The following is a 19,545-nucleotide window of genomic DNA, read 5'->3' as shown; positions in this document are numbered from 1 at the left end:
CAAGGGAGTGGGCCAAACCTAGTGGCTCTTTTTACTCTCTCTAGAGTTTCCTCTTACCTTGGCCTGACAGGCAGACAGGCACAGCAACTGTGTAAAAACAGAAGAGAGAGGTGACCCTCTGGGGAAAGGCCGAGGAAGAAAGCCTGTGGGGAACAGGAAAGTGTTGGGGAGTCACAGAGAAGGGTCATGAAGATACAGGCCTCATGCTATGTGTGTGGGGTCGTGGTCTTGCCGGAGTCCGAAGAATGAGCTGCGTGGTGGGCTGCTGCATCAGGTGCAGGTGACAATGAGAGAGAGAAAAAGAGAGACTTAGCAGAGATCCCTATGAATACCTGAAGGTGAAGTCTAAGGCAACTGTTACAGTCACACTCTAAGAGAAAGTATGATCGCTGTGAGTTCGAGGCCAGCCTGTTCTACAAAGTGAGTCTAGGACAGCCAAAGCTACACAAAGAAACCCTGTTTAGTAAAACAAAACAAAACAAAAAACAAAAAACAAAAAAAGGAGAGAAAGTATGACACTATGATACACATCCATGAACATAACACACATACATGTCTACTCACCTCACATAGTAAACCCATGACAGATCCAAGAAAGGGCTAACATGTTGAACCACAGAGTTGACTGGGTCACTTACTAACGTATGAGTGAGGGGTCTTTTACAGGAACAGGGATGACTCAAAGGCTGACAGCCTGGCTCTCTGCACAATGTACAGGCCACTCCGCTCCATAGGCCTGAACATCTCCTCTCAGGGCCTCAACTGGTCTGAGCCTCCTCCCCAGCTGCTTACTGGCTGCCTGGATAATCTTGGGGAGCCCTGGTAAACATTGTGAATTGCAGCTTTCCCAGACCTGGATCTCTCAAGCTTCTCCCTCCTCCCAGGAGAGACCTTTCAACTCAGAAGAAACCACTAGGAAACAGAAGAAAAGACACTTCGGAGAGGAACAGAAAGCTAAAAAAAACCCACAAGGAAAGGAATCTCAAGAAGCAGCAGAAAGAAATCCACAGACTATCTCGCCCCTCCCTTTATGGGATGAACTCTACAGCAGTAGATGGGAGATAGGAGGAGTCAGGCAATGTAGACACTATGACATTTCTGACCTGTGCAAAAGAAGGAAAAAAGCTACAAAAGAGAGCTGAACACATCTTTGGGTGCCTTTGGTGTGATACAAAAATGCTTAATATGAATGAGGGTTCCGAGAGTAAGGAAGAAAGAAAGGTATGGAGATGAAATGCTAGATGAAATAGTAACAGAAAACTTTTCAAACTTGTCAGAAGTATCAAGGAAAAGTAAGCTGGGCTTCTCCAACGAGAGTTTCAACCAGGAAGAAAGGCTGTGAGAGGGAGAGCACACCAGTCCCAGAAATGTGCCACAGCTCAGCATCAGACAGAGAATGGTTTCTTCTCTAGGTGAAGGGGTGGGTGGCAAAGAGGTGGCAATGGGAAGTGACAGGAAAGGGTCCTTCAGGAGGCAGCTGATTCCAGGAGAAGTGATGGATATAGGAGGGACACTTCACTTACCTCTGTGTTTATTTAAGGACAAAAAGTATCTGGAGCAAAGGGAGGCGCTGTGAAGACAGATTGCTGGGTAAAGCACTTTTCTTGAAAGCATGAAGACCTGAGTTCAGTTCCCAGAACCCACTTAAAAAACTCAGGCCTAGTAGGGTGAGCATATGACCTAGTTAGGATTACTATCACTGTGATGAAACGCCATGACCAAAGCAACTTGGAGGGGAAAGGGTTTATTTGATTTATGCTTCCACATCAAAGGAAGTCAGGACAGGAGCTCCAGCAGGGCAGGATCCTGGAGGCAGGACCTGATGCAGAGGCCATGGAGGGGTGCTGCTTACTGGCTTGCTCACCCTAGTTTGCTTAGTCTGCTTTCTTATAGAACTCAGGACTACCCATCCGCATCCGTCACTAATTATGAAAATGCCCTACAGGCTTGCCTGTGCCTCGGTCTTATATAGGCATTTTCTCAGTTGAGCCTCCCTCCTCTCCAGTGACTCTAGCTTATGTCAAATTGACATAAAAGTAAATAGAACAACTGACCCTTTGTCACCTAGACACACAAGCACAACGCTGTCAAGACGCATTTTCTTTTCTTATTCATCCCCAAGACCTCACATTAATATGAGCATCACAATATAAAGAGTCCAAATTTTAAAAGTTCCAGTCTTTAAAAATTTCAAAGGTTCAAAGTCTCTTTAAAATAGCCAAACTTTCTTTTAAAATCCAAAGTCTTTGTAAAACTCCAAAATCTCTTCGAAAGTTTAAAGTCTTTCAACTGTGGGCTCCTGTAAAATTAAAAAAAAAACAAAAACAAAAAACAAAACAAAACAAAAAACCAAGTTAAACGTTTTCTTACTTTTAGAGGGAAAAACCAGGGCCCTGGAGGTCAATATATTTTTTATTGTTCTTTTCAATTCATTTATTTTATGTGCACAAGTGCTTTTTCTTTCATGTATTTATGTGCACCATGTGCATGCCTAACTCACTACTCATGGAGGTCAAGAAAGGGTGCCAAATTCCCTGGAACTGGAGTTCTGGCTGTTTGTGAGCAGCCATGTATGTGCTGGGAACTGGAATGTGTCCTCCGCAAAAGCAGCAAGTGCTTGTAGCCGCTGGGCCATTCCATCTCTCACAGTAACTCCAATCAAAATGCCCAGCTTTCTCTTTCCAGCATGAACTCCCTCCTTCACCCCATTTCCTCGTTGAATCCAAGTGAATTGATTTTAGTTTTTTTTTTCTCCAAGCAAGTATTCAGGGCTAAATTCTAATAGGAAATCTGACACAGTCTGAGAACGTATGGTTTCCATTAGAAATCTCATGCTTGCTCTCCCATTCTTCAGCAACACAAATTCGTGACCTGAAACAACAATTGCCAACAATTTTACCCAGGTTGTTGAGCTGCCTGTTGAAAGTCACATGTGTCTGTTAAAGGTATTAGCTGTCATTTGCTTTTTAGTTATGAGACCACAGCTCTACATAGGCTGACATAGAACAATTGGGACCAGCACACCCGTCAGGCAACAAACTAGATAGAGCAGTAATAAAGCCCCTGCTCCTGGGCACTGAGCCAGGAGGTAGGTTCTGGGTGTCCATTTGTCTCTAGCAAAAAGGTTGTCATATCTTGTAGTTTATATTCAATTTAAAAAAATAATTCGGTCATCTTATGATTTGCCATGAGTAATATCTCGGATCATTCTTTCTTGCAGAGGTTTCTCATGAGACTTTCAGCTTTATTTTATTTAGTTGCAACTACTACTTCATTACCTTGTCAGAGGAATGATGGAGGATGACGAGCTATGAGCTAAGAGAGTTTCTGCTTTTCCCCCGGCTGCCCCAGGGTTGTGTGTTTCTCACTGTAAGATCTCAGCTAAGAGGCTACAGAGATGGCTTAGGGGTTAGGATTGAGTAATGCCCTTGGAGAGGACCTGATTTCCGTTCATAGCAACTGTGTCAGCTGCCTCACAACTGCCTGCAACTAAAGCCCCAGAGCATCTAGCGCCCTCTCTTCTGGCCTCTGCAGGCACTGCACCTACATTCATATAGCCCATCCTACCCAACACACACACACACAACTAAAAATAATGAAAATGGGGCTGGAGAGATGGTTCAGGCATTAAAAGCACTGGCTGCTCTTTCAGAGAACATAGGTTTGGTTCTCAGAATCTACACAGCAGTTCTCAATTGCCTATAACTCCAGTTCCAGAGGATGGATGATCAATTCTGGCCTCAACAGTCACCAGACACGCATATGGCTCCCAGATCTGCATGAAGATAACCTTGTCTGGTGTATCTAAGACTCCAATTCCTCTACAGGTAATTATGGATTCAGAAATAGTCCAACTCAGCCTCAGAAGACAGTATAGCTTAAAGCAAGAAGGATGAAAGTTGAAACTTTGACTCACACTTACGGTTTTCAGGAAACAGTAGAAAGGACATAGATGTGAACTGAAATTGTCCAAGGATTAGAAACCCAGGCTGAGACTGCAGGATCCTGACTGTGTGTCAGGAACTAGGAGAAATGGCTGCAAAACCACACAGAGGAACACATAAGAGGTGGGACCATGGAGGGGCACCACATCTGGCTGCAGGAGATTGTGCGTAATGACAATGGCTATCACCGGTGGCCTGGAAACCTGCATGTGGCCACAGGAGATAGCCTGGAGCTGGCAACAGGGGCTTGTAGATGAACAAAAACTTCCTTGGAGCCATCCTCAAGCAAGGAAGCACTACCACCCACCCACCAATTCAGGGCAGCATGCGGCTATTGCTCTGGTTGTGTTCCCTGGCATCTGTGTCCACGTATGCTAGTCTAAATGATTTTTGCCTACACACAAGATCTGTCCCATGAGGTCTTGTCCTCATTTGTGTTGGAGCAGAAACGCCATATAGCCCCACACTGCCACATATGCCTTATAATTTTAGTGTCCATGTGTTAGACAAACTCTAGATGGCAGAGAGACGGAGAATACATTTAGTACAGAGAGCGCAGAAAAAGAATTGGGGTGGGCAGCGGCAGAAACATGAAGTAATCTCATCACAGAGCCATACATGTCGCATCATCATGACACAGTAGGTAAGAGAAAAAGTAAGCCTGGAGTCCACAGCAGATGAGGGAGCAAGGAAACATGCTATCTGCATAGAAGGGACCGCTGTTTAGCTGGAGAAGACCAAGGCATTCTTGTCACCAGCAACAACATGGATGGACCCAGTCAGTTGGCAAGCTAAGCCTCAGAGGACAAATGGCACAGGCTGTCACTCATTTGTGGAAGCTAAAGAAACAGTGCCATTCCTGTGAGGAGTTGGTACCGGTTGCCAGGGTCTGCTGAGATCAGGGCAAAGAGAGGATGTGAGAGGTTGGATGGCAAGTTCAAAGTCACCGTGAGAGGAGAGCACTAAGTTAGGTGTTCTAGTTCATAGTAGGCTGCCCACCTCATGAGCATGTATTTCAAGAGGATCTTGAACTGCTCACCACAAAGAAATAAGTATTTTCAGTGATGAATATGCTAATATCTTGATTTAATTATCAAACATCATATGGAAGAGTTAAAACTTTTCTTCATACCTCATAAATGTACACAATTATTTTGTGTCAATTATGAATTTGAAAAGTAGAAACGGGATTGCTGAATGCTGAGGGTAAAGCTGAATTCAGCCTGGAGTTAAAATGACTAGCACTTAACTGTCTTACAGCATTGTAGGCTTAACATGCAACAAAGCATCTCTGGACTAAAATCCAGGATCTGGAGGTGTGTCTGGAATGGCTCGGGGAAGACTCCACTTCATTACCAGTTCCTCACGTTCCAAAACTCTAGAGGCTGCGGACAGTGCTTTCAGCCAAGGCCTTTTGTGTTGTCCACAAACTCAGCAAGCTCACATCTCACTGACCATTCTTTATTGGCCCAGTCTCCCTCTGATCTCCACTAGGAATGTTTTCCTTTGCCGTGGACTTTGGTATTTGGCCTGGGCCTCCCTGCTAATCCAGGATCACCTCCTCATCCCAAGGTGCTCAGTTCAGGCACAGCTACAAAGGCCCTTAACCATGTGAAGTTAGGAATGCATTTCTAGGTTCCAGAGGTTGAGATGTGGCGGCCATCTTTATCTGCCTTCTGCCTTGCCCAGTTGAGTAAGACTTGATTGCCGGGCTGTGGTTTCAGTCGAAGTGGAAAGCTACTCAACCAAAGCATCCTCTTGGAATGGCTCTTCTTGGAAGATTGACAGGAATGAGGGGAGATAAATTCAGAGCACCCCCAGAAGACAAGCAGAGGCTGCACTTGACCAGACTGTTTGCAAAAGGTTATGATCACTTCTATGGCCAAGTTAGGTCCATGTCTTCATCAAGGATAAAATGATGAGTTCAGTTACATGTGAGAGCTATTTCTACAGGAACATGGAAGTAAAAGACTGCATGTTGTCACTCTGTCTTAATAGAAGCATCCTCTTTCCTCTGCCTTCCTCAGCTCCCATTCACGGATGTCAGGGAATAACCAGACAGTAGGAAGACAGTCTCAGAGGCTGCATGTGGCATAGCACTTTCCTCTGAATCGAAACATTCCTTCCCTTAGTGCAACTCCTTAAGACTCCTTAAGTAAATTCCCAGGCCCTGCCCACTGGATTATATGAGGAGTGGCAACTTCTGAGAAGAGACTCTCCAAGCTAATTGGGTGGGAAGCTTCAGGGTTGCAGCTTTCATGTGTGTTTTGATGGGTGGGCTTTTTGATGATGCAGTTGCCTTTGAGTCAGCTGAGCTCCTATAAATAACCCAAATAAACTCACTGGTTCACTACACCAAGCTTGGGCACAATTGTTTCTTTGGTCTGGCACTGGTACTCCATCTGAGACAAACAGATTTGTTCACAACACCCTAGGACATCAACAGAGCCTTGTGCTTCCTCCAACCTGTTACCAAGCTCTGGCTTCCAGAAACCACTTCAGGTCCCTTGACCTGTCTCATTCTAATGGTGGGGTCACTTCTCCACAGTGGGAATTCACAGCAGTTATCTACTGCCCTGCCCTACATTACTTATTTACATTTAGGGGGGAACTTTCCCTAACAGAGCTTCCACAAACATTTTATCATGACATTTCAACCTGAGGGGAAAAAAAGCAGGGTCATTTTCAGGCCTTCTCTATTTTATAGATGAAGATTAGAGCCTAATTGGTGTTCAGTGTGAGTTAGGGTCACAACATGATCAGCGGGGAAGCCACCCATCAAACCCATGGCTTATGGTGCTGAGTTCCAAGAACCTGCCCTGGAATAGGCATAATGATGGTCATCAGGGATGTCCACATGCTAATCCTGGATTCAAGGAATGCACTGGTCCGTGTGCTAGAGGGACTTCACAGGTGTGACTGAGGATAATGGAACAGACAGTGCCCTGGTTTGATGTCTGTTACTATGATAAAACACTCCAACAAAAACAATTTAGGAAAGAAAAAGGTTATTTGATACATAATTCCAGGCTATATCCAGTATTGGGGGGGAAATTAAAGACAAAAATACAAAGCTTAATGTCCATGGTCAAGAGCAGAGAGAGAATAAATGTGTGCACGGATGCTTGCTTGCTCTCAGTTGGCTTTCTTCTCTCTTATGCTGTTCTAGCCCCCACTGCTTAGGGATTGGTCCAACTCACAGTGGGCTGGGTCTTTGCTTGTTTGTTTCTTTGTTTGTTTTTTGAAACAGGATTTCTCTGTGAAACAGCCCTGGCTATCCTAGATCTCATTTTGTAGACCAGGCTAACCTCAAACTCACAGAGATCTGCCTGCCTCTGCCTGCCAAGTACTGGGATTATAGGCATGAGCCACAATCACCTAGCTAAGGGCTGGTTCTTCTTAAATCAATTAGACATCAAGACAATCCCCCACAGGCAAGCCTGATTGAGATAATTCCTCATTAAACTCTCTTCTCGAATGATCCTAGGTTGTGTCAATTGACTGACTGGCACAGAGAGATCATCTTGGTCTGTGGTTTAGACATACGGTCTTCATCAGAATTACCTAGTCTTGGACTTGAAACTCCAGAACCTTGGGCTGAAACATATTCACTTTGCTTTGCCGTCAATCGAGATCAGCTATTCCATCACAGTGGCACATGGCTGGCACGTAACAGAACACTAATCATTGATGCAGAACCAGTTGCTCAACACTGAGCAAACAGACACTTGTTATCCTTTTATTTCTATGAGCCAGAAATCAAGCCAAGACACAGCAGGATCCACTGGCCCTTGGTTCCCTGTGAGGATACAGTGGAACTCTTGGTCGGAGTGGTGGCCTGGCTAGCCTGCATGGTCACAACCTCAGTACTGAGCCACAGAGGCCTCTCGGCAAGCTACAGCAGGCTTACCTAGAGAGGCTATGGAGGAGCAAAGCCAGTCATATATACTCATCTGAAAGTGGCATCCTATCACTTCTGCCAGTGTCTATCCACTAGAATGAAGCCAACCAGACTAACTCAAGGGAAAGATATTGACCTGGGTGTGAATATCAGGAGGTACATCTGGTCACTGCGGGCCATTTAAGAGCCAGACTGGCAGAGATTCAATTTAAGATGAAGAAAGAATATAATTCAAGTTGGTGCTATTATTCTATGGTGCTGGGAAAGTGTAGACAAAAGGCTTTTATTTCTTTTAAATTGAACTAGAGTCAAGAATAAGAAAATGAACCAAATGCTTGTAATTCCAGCATTAGGGTGACTGAGACAAATTAGTTGCAAGCTCAAGGTGAGTCTAGGCCACAAAATGAGATTGTGATGAATAAGAAAGAGGAGGAGGAAGAGGAGGAGGATGTAGTGACAGCTAGGAGAATGCCTAGATGGTGGTAGTTAGAACTTGGTTGGGGATCGTGGCAAGAAGATGAAAACCAAGATGCTTATAGAAACACTGGCAGTAAAGGTAGAGAATGATCAAGGAAGACACTTGATATCTGCCTCAGGTTTCCACATGGGGACACACACACACACACACACACACACACACACACGTGCACATGAATCTAAACACTCATGTGTATCCCCATACACACAAGTATTCATGCATGCCACACATATTACACAGACCAAAAAAGAAAGAAAGAAAGAAAGAAAGAAAGATAGATGATGGATACATAGCTGACAGACAATAGATAGATAGATAGATAGATAGATAGATAGATAGATAGATAGATAGATAGATAGATAGAACTAGAGCATGCTCTGGAGGCTTCAGACAATAACAAAGTCCCAATTGAGAATTTTACTAGTTGTCATTTGTATATGTAACCCTCTAGCCAAACAAACAAACAAAAATTTGCCTACATGTTGTCCATGTGCTGAAAACCCGAGTGATGCTGAATTGAAAAGCAATAGACAAGCTAGACTAGCTTATTAATTAGGGGGAGTTTCATGAGAGCATTGTATCCAAACTGCAACATGGCTGCCACGTGATGCGTTTATCCACATTTATAGTGAGATCTCAGAGTTGAAAGAGGAGAATACAAATATAGAAAATGCACAGCTTGTGAGGAAAGGGACACACACACATTAAAAGCTGTGGACAAAGCACCTGCTCTTGTTAAAGAAATAGGTGCCGTTAAAGAGAAAGCACAAGCTTTGCAGTGGAAAAACGGGGGAGGCAGTGCTGCGCAGACACAACAGCCTAAGGGCATGTTTGCTCAGATTCAGCCATGCTGGTACTTATGTTGTGATCTAGGTGGGACCCACTACTGCTGGAACTATCAGCATAACTTAATATTGGTCATGGGTTGCTTTCTTGGAATGAGAGTTTTAGGGGGAGGAGGGATGTAGAAGCCAAGAAATGTATAGGCAGGTAGGGATGCATGTATCGGATGCCTGAGACAGTCATGTATGTAACTGTGAAGGTAAACCTGGAAGTATAATGGAAATCCCAGTGTGTTTGGAGATGCCAGGACTATAGGACATCTACCAAGTAAAAACATATGAAATAGGTCAAGTTGGCAACAGATGATGCTATACGGGTTTTTGAATATATTTCTTCTTCCTGAGTGGAGGCCTACTTTAGACTTCCCAGCTTCCCTTGCCTCTGGGAAGCTCAGCTAAATTTCACTGCTCAGGCTAAGGGGGAATTGAGTCCCAGCTCACAGACCCTGAGCAAGTCAAGGGTGACCCTTCCAGACACAGCTCCTCCAAAGTCATTGGCCCTACTCACTCCGGGCTCCAGGAAAGGGCCTCCGAAGAGTCAGAGTGACAAAGTCAACCGTTAACTTTCTGAATTTGGCAGGATGTGGCAAGGTAGACATGAACTTAGCAAATTCTTGCCCAGGTTTCCATAAGAAGAATTCAAATTTGAGTTCTTTGGAACACTAGAAAGAAGTTAATAACTATTTTCCAAAAGGAAGCCTGCAAAATGTGTGAAACAGACTGGAATGTTCCATTAAATAAAGCAATCGGCCTCTGTAATGAAGACCAGCTAAGCACCTCTCTCATAGCACACATGCCCTTTGTGTGCTTCCTCTTTAAGATAATAGCAAATAAAGGAAACTTGAGAATTTCCCAAAGAAACACACTGATAAGATAGCAGGCCTCGGCTGTAAGCACGTAGCTCAAAGGACTACTGATTCTTAGAGGAAATGACATTTTACAAGGAGCCAGAATTTTAAAAGTGTTTCCTTGTTAAATCTTGGGCCAAGATGTAGTTCGTACCTTTGGCTACTCCAATTGCATGAGCTGGAACTGGGCTGCAAATCTGACTGGAAGGCAGAAAAGGTCATTGTCTCTCAGTCTCAGATATGTCTGTAGGGTCCTGTGTAAGGAGGAAGCAGGCGACAGCTCCTCGCAGCCCTGGCCAGTAATGCACAGGTCCATGCCTGCACCTCTACTCTGGGCCTCTCGGTGTCTGGAGAAGCCTTAGAGTCTGAGCAGAGTCTCCTGCCCTCACAGCCCTTGGGTGGGGTGAGCGGCACTCTGCTCCCTCCTTTCTGCCCCAGTGGGACACAAGTGGCAGGCGCCAGAGGACAAGAGCCTGGATTCAATTGCCTAGTTTATGTTGCTTATGTTCTCAGTTTGTGAGACAGGGTCTCACCATGTCATCCTGGATGAACTCAGGCTGTAGGTCAGCGTGGCCTCGAACTTTTGATCATCCCCCTGCCTCTGCCTTCTGCATGCTGGGATTCTACATGCACACCACCACACCTGGGTCTGATTGATTTTTTATTAATTAATTATTTATTTATCTGTCTGTGTGTGCTTGTATGCAAGTGTGTGTGTGTGTGTGTGTGTGTACATGGGTCTCAAGTACTTTCCTGAGGTTATAGCTGTGATAAGTGGAAGCCTGTGACCTCTGCCCTTCCATGTTTGATAGATAATTATTCCTTAATTAGAAGATAATTTTTTTTGTATTCCCTGAAGGGATATATGCTCTGTAGGAACCAAATGAATGGTAAGTAATAAAGCTATAATTAAGCTGATAGTCAGTGGTACTTCGCTGCCAGCCTGGGACATACCACTTCTGTTTTTTGGGTTTTTTTTTTTTTAACAGTATTTACCACAGAGCCTTACAGAGTTCACAGGATATTTTGTAAGACACAAGATGACTATTACCTTGAAGTGTCACTCATTTGAGCTGTTCAGAACACCTTCAAATCCTAGACCTTTATACTAATAACTGAGTTTTCCCTGTGTTGTAGGTTTTTCACCAAAGGAGACTGCTCAGAAATGGCTTTAAGCCAATAGAAAATCTTTAGCCAGCCAGTGAGTGCGCTGAGTGCTTGGGATCCCAAATGCATTCCCGAGCCTTTCTTAGGTTGAACATTCAAGCACAAAGACATGTCCTGGGTTGACATAACAAGAACAGTTATCCAGATCCAGAACTACAGAAGCAAAAAAGCAAGACTAGTCCATTTAGGCACTTTCCCAGAACTATGGGCATTGATGGATTGGGTCTTTGTTTTCATTTTGGCAGGTGGTAGTGTCTGCGTGCTGAGTTTTATGGCCTGAATGGCACTTCCATCATGGAGTCTGCTGTGCTAAGGGCTGTGGGTATGTTACTGCTGTTATGTAGCAACTAAATGCTCAATTGCTTAGCAATACTAAGATTGTTCTAGACATGTGCTGCAAATGCACAGGTTCGAAATTTCAATACAACACCCAGGGTCAGTGTGTAAAGATTCCCAGTAGAGCTACAATTTGGGCAAGCATTGCTACACCCTGCAGGCAAAGCCCACAGCAACCTTGGAGGGGACTCAATTCCCTCCAGGGTCTAATTCTTGCTTTCGTACTTTTCTCCAGAATTTAATGTGTCCAAGGGCATCTCCCTCTACCAAATGCAGACTCACACACTTCTTGTGTTACTGGGGTGATTTGATTTACCCATGCTGACGTATTTGCATTTGTCCCATTTCTAAAGCGAATGGGTAGAGAGCATACATAGCTTGCTGTCAGTGTGAGTATCTCAGGTCAACTTATACTGGATGCTCTGCATGGGACAGTCACACACTTGTCTTTCCAAGGCCCAAGACTGAGCTTTCAGCACAAAGTGCCGAAACAGAGAGTTTTGCGTTCGTGGTGTTTTGACTACTGAAAATCCTGCCATATCTAAGCAAGCCGTGCTGTTTGAAGAAGACGTCAATGGCCCAGTGTAGAGTTCAGGATCCGCTGACAGTTACCCAGTATTTTGCTGTCTGTTGTTGCAAGCTGAGTTCTGCATGATTGAATCAGTTCGAACATTAATCACTGCACAGCCCCCGAGGGTCAGACGCTTAGCTGTGACTCAGCTTGGGCTACAGCTGGGATCTGCAAAGATGCCAAGGTGGCAGCTAGCACTGTGGTCATCTCAAGCTCTGCTCGTGGCTGTTGCTCTCGCTGTCTCAAATGCTATCGGCTGGAATCATCCGAGTTTCCTTTCCATACAGGGCCTCTCTGTATGATGAGCCACACAGTAAGCAAGCATAACGAGCCAGAGAGAGAATAAGCAAGGCAGAGCTAGAACCTTCCATGAGCCACACTGTAAAGTCACATCCTGTTGTTTTTCCCAGGTACGTGTTAGAAATGAGTCTTTCTATTCAGTCCTCGCTGGAAGCAGTTGACGACACAGCACTGAACGCCAGAGGATGGCAATCACCGAGAGCCAGATTAGTCACTTTTCTTGTGACACAAACAACTTAAGGATGGTGAGGTTGACGTGGGCTCACGTGTTGAGGAGATGCAGACCATTGTGATAGGAAAGGCATAATGGTGGGAACTTGGGGAAGTCTTAACTTGTAAGTTAAAAAATACAGAAGTTTCTTGTACACTTACTACGTTCTGGAAAGCAGGAAGTTCAGAGCCTAAAATCCAATGACCTGTGAAGGCATCTTGGCAAGTCACCACATGAAGAACAGCAGAATTTGCCCTTCATGCCTTAAATACTTTATGTCTTAAATTTTCAATAAACTATTGTAAAACTGTATGCATACTTGATACTTGGGAAGAATAATATATTCTGTGATAACTATGAAATGGCTGAAAGCCATAAATATAAATAAATGCATTAAAATTTTCTTTTTAGTTTTAATTAGGTGTATTCATGTACGCCTGTGGGGTTGGTGTGCATATGATGTGCACTGGCCATGCAGGTCAGAAGGTGATGACAGATCCCCTGTGTGCCAGGAATCAAACTCGGGTCCTTTGGAAGAGGAGCAAGCACTCTGTCTCCCCAGACCAGTGGTTCTCAGCCCTCCTAATACTGAGATCTGTTAATACAGTTCTTCAGGTGGTGAGGGGTCGCAATTTACAGGTTGAGAGCAACTCCACTAGTCCCTGAACTTGCCCTTTGAAGACAGCAGGAATCCCATCGTGGACAGTGGGGCCTCGAATGAGCATGGCCTAACTCTATTCTTCTGACTTCATCCTGTGTTTTGGAGGGCTCAAACATTCAGGTCACCTCCGTGAATAACTTGCCCCTGAAGCCTTTATAGCTCAGCGATGTCCATCCAGAGGCTCACCACCTTCACACTCAACCAGGATAAGAAAATCAGCATTTCCCCAATTCTCTGTTCTTGCTAGCACTAAAGTGTTGTTTAAAGAAGTCCCTCCAAAGGCTGGAGAGATGGCTTAGCAGCTAAGAAGGCCTGCTGCTCTTACAGAGGACCTGAGTTCAGTGTCCGGCACCCACACTGGGTACCTTACAGTCACCTGGAACTCCAGCTTCAGGGGATCTGGCGCCTCCTACTGGCCTCTCCAGGAAACTGCACATGGGCACACAGACTCAGAAGCACAGATAAAAGTAATAATAAATCTATTTTTAATAGAAGTTACTGGATAACAAAAGGCAATCATAAATCCTCATGAGAGTCTAACAATATAGCACAAAATAATAAAGTATGATTAATTAAAACCTTAACTCCTTAGAAACATAGCCAGTAGTATTAAACAAAACCCACCGGTTAGCCAACGGTCTCTCCAAAATTAAAGATGGAAAAGTAAATATTGCTCAGATGATTGTTTTAATCTTTTAAGTTTAGAGAATATAAATATTAAGAATAAATAAGCACATTTTATACTATGGGCCATACAATGGGAGTGTTGTCAGAGTGCTTGCCTACCATGCCTAGAGCCTTAGGTTCCATCCCCAGCACCCCATGAACCAGGCATGGTGGTGCGAACCTGTAATACCAGCACTGGAGAGGTATTGGCAGGAAGATTAAAAATTCAGGGTTATCCTGAGTTACAGAGTGAGTAAGAGGCCAACCTGAAATATATAAGAGAGGGTCAAGGGAAGAAAAGGGGGGGGAGAGAAAGAGGGAGAGGAGAGGAAAAGAGAAACTGTACTGCCTTCCCTTCTGGTTTACACATTTAAAAAGATTTGTGGACCAGCAGTAGCAGCATGGTCTTGCATTCACTAAGACGTGTTTCCATGGACGTGAGTGTCTCAGAAATACAGTGTTTGATGCTGAGCCTAGATGCCTCACAGACAAGAGGCCCTATGAGCCTCCCTTACAGTCCCAGGAGCAGGTGCTGAGCAGCACTTCAGACTCTCCAGGAGCTTGCCTGCTTGCTCACCCTTGAGCCCAGTCTATGCCCCTCACAGTCTTTGTAGAGCATCTCTGCTCTCCTCACAAAACAAAGTTCTCTTCACAGTACATGGTTCTTCTTAGAGCACACAGCTCTCGTCACAGCACACAGCTCTCCTCCCAGCACACAGCTCTCCTCACAGCACACAGCACACAGCTCTCCTCACAGCACACAGCTCTCCTCACAACACACAGCTCTCCTCACAGCACACAGCTCTCCTCACAGCACACAGCTCTCCTCACAACACACAGCTCTCCTCACAGCACACAGCTCTCCTCACAACACACAGCTCTCCTCACAGCACACAGCTCTCCTTCTCACAGCACACAGCTCTCCTCACAGCACACAGCTCTCCTCACAGCACACAGCTCTCCTCACAGCACACAGCTCTCCTCACAGCACACAGCTCTCCTCACAACACACAGCTCTCCTCACAGCACACAGCTCTCCTCACAGCACACAGCTCTCCTCACAGCACACAGCTCTCCACACAGCACACAGCTGTCCTCACAGCACACAGCTCTCCTCACAGCACACAGCTCTCCTCACAGCACACAGCTCTCCTCACAGCACACAGCTCTCTACACAACACACAGCTCTCCGCACAACACACAGCTCTCCTCACAGCACACAGCTCTCCTCACAGCACACAGCTCTCCTCACAACACACAGCTCTCCACACAGCACACAGCTCTCCTCACAGCACACAGCTCTCCTCACAGCACACAGCTCTCCTCACAGCACACAGCTCTCCTCACAGCACACAGCTCTCCTCACAGCACACAGCTCTCCTCACAGCACACAGCTCTCCTCCTCACACCACTGGTGCTCATGCATAGTATTCTACTTACTGGTTAGCAGCAGGGGTCCCCAATCTGAAGGGCTTCCTTTTCATGCAATAAAATATTCAACTCAGCCCCCAGAAAACAGCAAAGAAAAAGGACAGATGGGAAGGGATGGAGGAGGCCCTGGAGCCAGTGTCCTTGCAACCAAGCACCCTTTAGTCCTAACGTGTGTGCACATGTCATATCGGCAGGGCAGCAGGTCACAGGTGTACTGTCACTATCAGATCTCACATGCCAGCAGAAGCCAGAGGCCTCTTGTACTGATCAAGGATGCAAGAATTTTGTTTCTCTATAGTTTCAGCTCATACTTAGTTCCTATGCTAAGTACTTATAGGGCAAAGACATTGTCCCACTTCTGAGCTACATAATACTGGGATCAGCTACTTGCTATGGGATATGCTCCCTTGAAGAATAAGATGGGACAGGGGCTGCAGAGATGGCACTGAACTTCAACAGCACCCAGTTCAATTCCCAGAATTTAAATGGCAGTTCCCCACTATCTGTAGCTCTAGTTCCAAGGGATCTGACGCCCTCTTCTGGCTTCTATGGGCACAAGGTATGCATGTGGTGCACACACAGATCTACATACAGGCAAAACACCCGCACACATAAAATAGAAGGAGAAGGAGGGTGAAGAAGAAAATGGGTCTGACGAGGTGGGTCAGCACAAAAGGATGCTTGCTGTGAAAACCTAGAATACTGAGTTCAGTCCCCAGAACCCATGCAAAGATGGAAGGAGAGAGCCAACGGCACAAAGTTGTCATCTCATCGCTGCCCTCGTGCACAAAGACAACAAAAATTTTTTTAAAGTAAAAATTTCAATTAATACAGATAAAAGGTGAAGCAAGTATTTAAGTTGGTCGCTGCCAAGGCTAACATCTTACCTACCGTCAGTGCCTTCTTGGGAAGCCCCGAAGCCTTATTAGACAAGCCAACCCACGCTGTTCTGCACGGCTCCTGTCAGCGCTAGCCAGTTCGCCTTCTGAGAACCTGTCCTGAAGTCACAGAGTCCAGGGCTAGAGAGATAGGCAGAGGTTAAGAGCACTGTCTGCTCTTCTGAAGGTTGGGTTCCAGGAATCAATATGGCGGCTCACATCTGTAACTCTAGTTTCAGGGTATCAGAGGCTCTCTTCTGGCCTCCTCAGGACCAGGCACACATGTGGGGCACAGACATACATGCAGGCAAAACACTGATACATACAAAATAAAATTTTAATAATTAAATCTCCTTTCCTAGTTTCTAAAGGCCTACATAACCCTTCCCCTTCGTTCCCCTTCAGAACCATGCCATGGCTGTCACAGTGGCACTTACCCACAGTCACTACCAGCTAACACCAGCCTCGTGGAGTCAGCAGGTGTTTGGGGATCGTTTTGGGGAAACTGACAGCTGACAGCTAAGGATTATGAACCTCCTGTGTAGGCCCAGCACCAACATGATATTACACACATACGTGATTTCTGGTTTTATTTAATAAATTAACATATAAGAATGCTCTTTCTGGCTACCAAGAAGAGACTTGATACCCTATGAGCATATAGGAGGAGGAAGTCCCCCTCAGTCACAGTCATAGGGGAGGGGAGTAAGGGAGAAATAGGAGGGAGGGAGGAATGGGAGGATACAAGGGATGGGATAACAATTGAGATGTAAGATGAATAAATTAATAAAATATATTTTAAAAAGAAAAAAGAATGCTCTTTCTAGCCAGGCATGGTGGCACATGCCTGTAGTGCCAGCTCTCAGAAGACAGAGGCAGAGAAGAGGCTGGGGGAGTGCTGTGAGTGCAAGGCCAGCCTGCTCTACAAAGCAAATCCAGGGTAGCCAGGGATACATAGAGAAACCCTGTCTTGAAAACAAAAACAAAAAACCAAACAAATAAAGAATGCTATTAATATTCCTAAAATGCTTCCAAGAACAAAATTTTTAAAAGACTGAGATTCTTTTAAATTTTCCTTATATTCTAGATTCTCAAGGATTATCAGTGTGACCCACTGTCAGTCCTAGCACAGATTAACTTGTACACCCCAAGGTGTATTAAGACTTATTGTTGTTGTTGATTCCTTCAGGTATATGTGTCTCCTGACTGCATGTATGTCTGTGGGCCATGTGGGTGCCGGATGCCCACGGAGGCCAGAACAGGGCATCAGATCCTCTGGAACTGGAGGTAAAGATGGTTGTGAGTTGCCACATGCTTGTGTGTGTGTGTGTGTGTGTGTGTGTGTGTGTGTGTGTGTGTGTGTATGATTTATTAGAATGACTTACAGTCTGTGGTCCAACTAATCCAATAATGGCTGCCTATGAATGGAAAGTCAAAGAACCCAGCAGTTGCTCAGTCCGTGAGCCCAGCACTAATCTATGGGTATAAACATCATTGCTAAGAAGCAGCTGAGCACTGTGGTGATGTACTCCTTTAACCCCAGCATTCAGGAAGCAGCAACAAGAGGACCTCTGATTTAGAGGCCAGCCTGGTCTACAGAGTGCATTCCAGGATAGCCAGGAATAAACAGAGAAACTTTGTCTCAAAAATAAAATAAAATAAAATAAAACAAAATAAAATGCAACAATTTCAACTCAGAAGTTTCCCAAAAGCTAACCAAGAGAGTTAGCAGTGAGTAAAGTAAGACCAGATCTGGCTTTGAGGAATGTTTAGCTTGCTTTATTGATACTATAAATGTGCCTATCCATCTCTGGAAACCTAAAAAAAAATGAAAGAGAATAATTTAAAACAGCCATGATTTATTGATGGTCGTTAGCATCAGGAAATCTACAAGTATCTTAAATCTTCTAAGCCAGCACATCTCAGAAGCTAATAGGCTCGAGTGGTCACCATGGATCTTGTTAAAGGGCAGTGCAATCCAGGAGACTCATGGTTAGGCCGGGGGATGCTGGGGTGTAGGGGTTGGCAATGTTGCATGCCCTGGATTCTCAGACTGTAGGACTCTGTGCATTCAAGTTCTTCACACTGTATACCAGAAAATAATTTAAGGAAATAAACTGTAGGGCTGTAAGAATGGATCAGTATGTATCACACATGCTCATACCACGCACAAATAAATAGATGTAATTCAAAATCACACACACACACACACACACACACACACACACACACACACACACACACACCATTTTTAAAAATCGGTGTCTCTTGAGTATTCCACAAAAATCACTTCTTTATCAGTCTTCCTAAAATATTTATGATCCTGGTCATAAGGAAACAGAGCAGGTCCTGCAAAGAGAGGGACTCTACCAAACAGCTAAGAATCTGAAAAATGGGCAATTCCATGAAAGCAGAAAAAAAAAAAAGAAAGAAAAGCTTGGGGCTGCTCAGATTGAAAAGCCAAGTATGCACACCGGACAACCAAATGCAAGACGTAAAACCCTGAGTCTCTGTATGATGGCGGGAAGCAATGTGTTGGCATAATGCAAAAAATATGACTGTAAACTCTGAACGTCAAGTGCACACTGCTGAATATAGACACTGTATTTGTGGTAGAACGTCGCTGTTCTTCAGCTCATTCTAAAACAGTAGGAGTCAGCATGATAGTGCCTGCAGCTCATGTGCATAAGCCTCGGCAAAAGCCACGCAGCAACGGATGGTTGTGAAATGGCAGTCTGCTACCTGAAGGGTATGTGAATGAATGTCATACTGTCTGCCAAATAAGAGTGTGTTAGTGTCTTGTCCGCTGCAAGAAATTGTCACAAATATTAGCCGCATAAAGCAATACGCATCCTATCTTTTGGTTTTGGAAGTCAGAAGCTCGAAATGGGTCTGATGGGCTAAAACAACAAAGTTCACTCATGGATGCTCTGAAGACATGCGTTTCTTTTTTTCTTCCATCTAGAAGCTCCTGTTTGTGAATCCGGTAACTTCCTGTTGGCTCTTGGCCCTTTCTTCATCAGCCTTCTATCTGTTGGGGGTCCTCTTTGCTTCTTCTGAGGACCAGTGGAAGATCCAGGATGGCTTCTTCATGCTCTGGGTGTCTTGACTTCTCCATCGTGATGAGCCCTTGATCTGTGAGTTCAAATAAACCTTTTATCCCTTCAGCTGCCTTTGTCAGAGTATTTTATCACAGCAACACAAAAAGAAAATAAGACAATGTGAGATGAACCATAAGCCCAATGGACTCCCCATTTACTGCCTAGGCCTACAGAGCCTGGTAAAGATTCAAAATGTACAAACTGCACCCC

Source organism: Acomys minous, assembly GCF_964271855.1.
Source record: "Acomys minous genome assembly, chromosome: 9".
Taxonomy (NCBI): Eukaryota; Metazoa; Chordata; class Mammalia; order Rodentia; family Muridae; genus Acomys; species Acomys minous.
Note: the sequence above shows the minus strand (reverse complement) of the source record.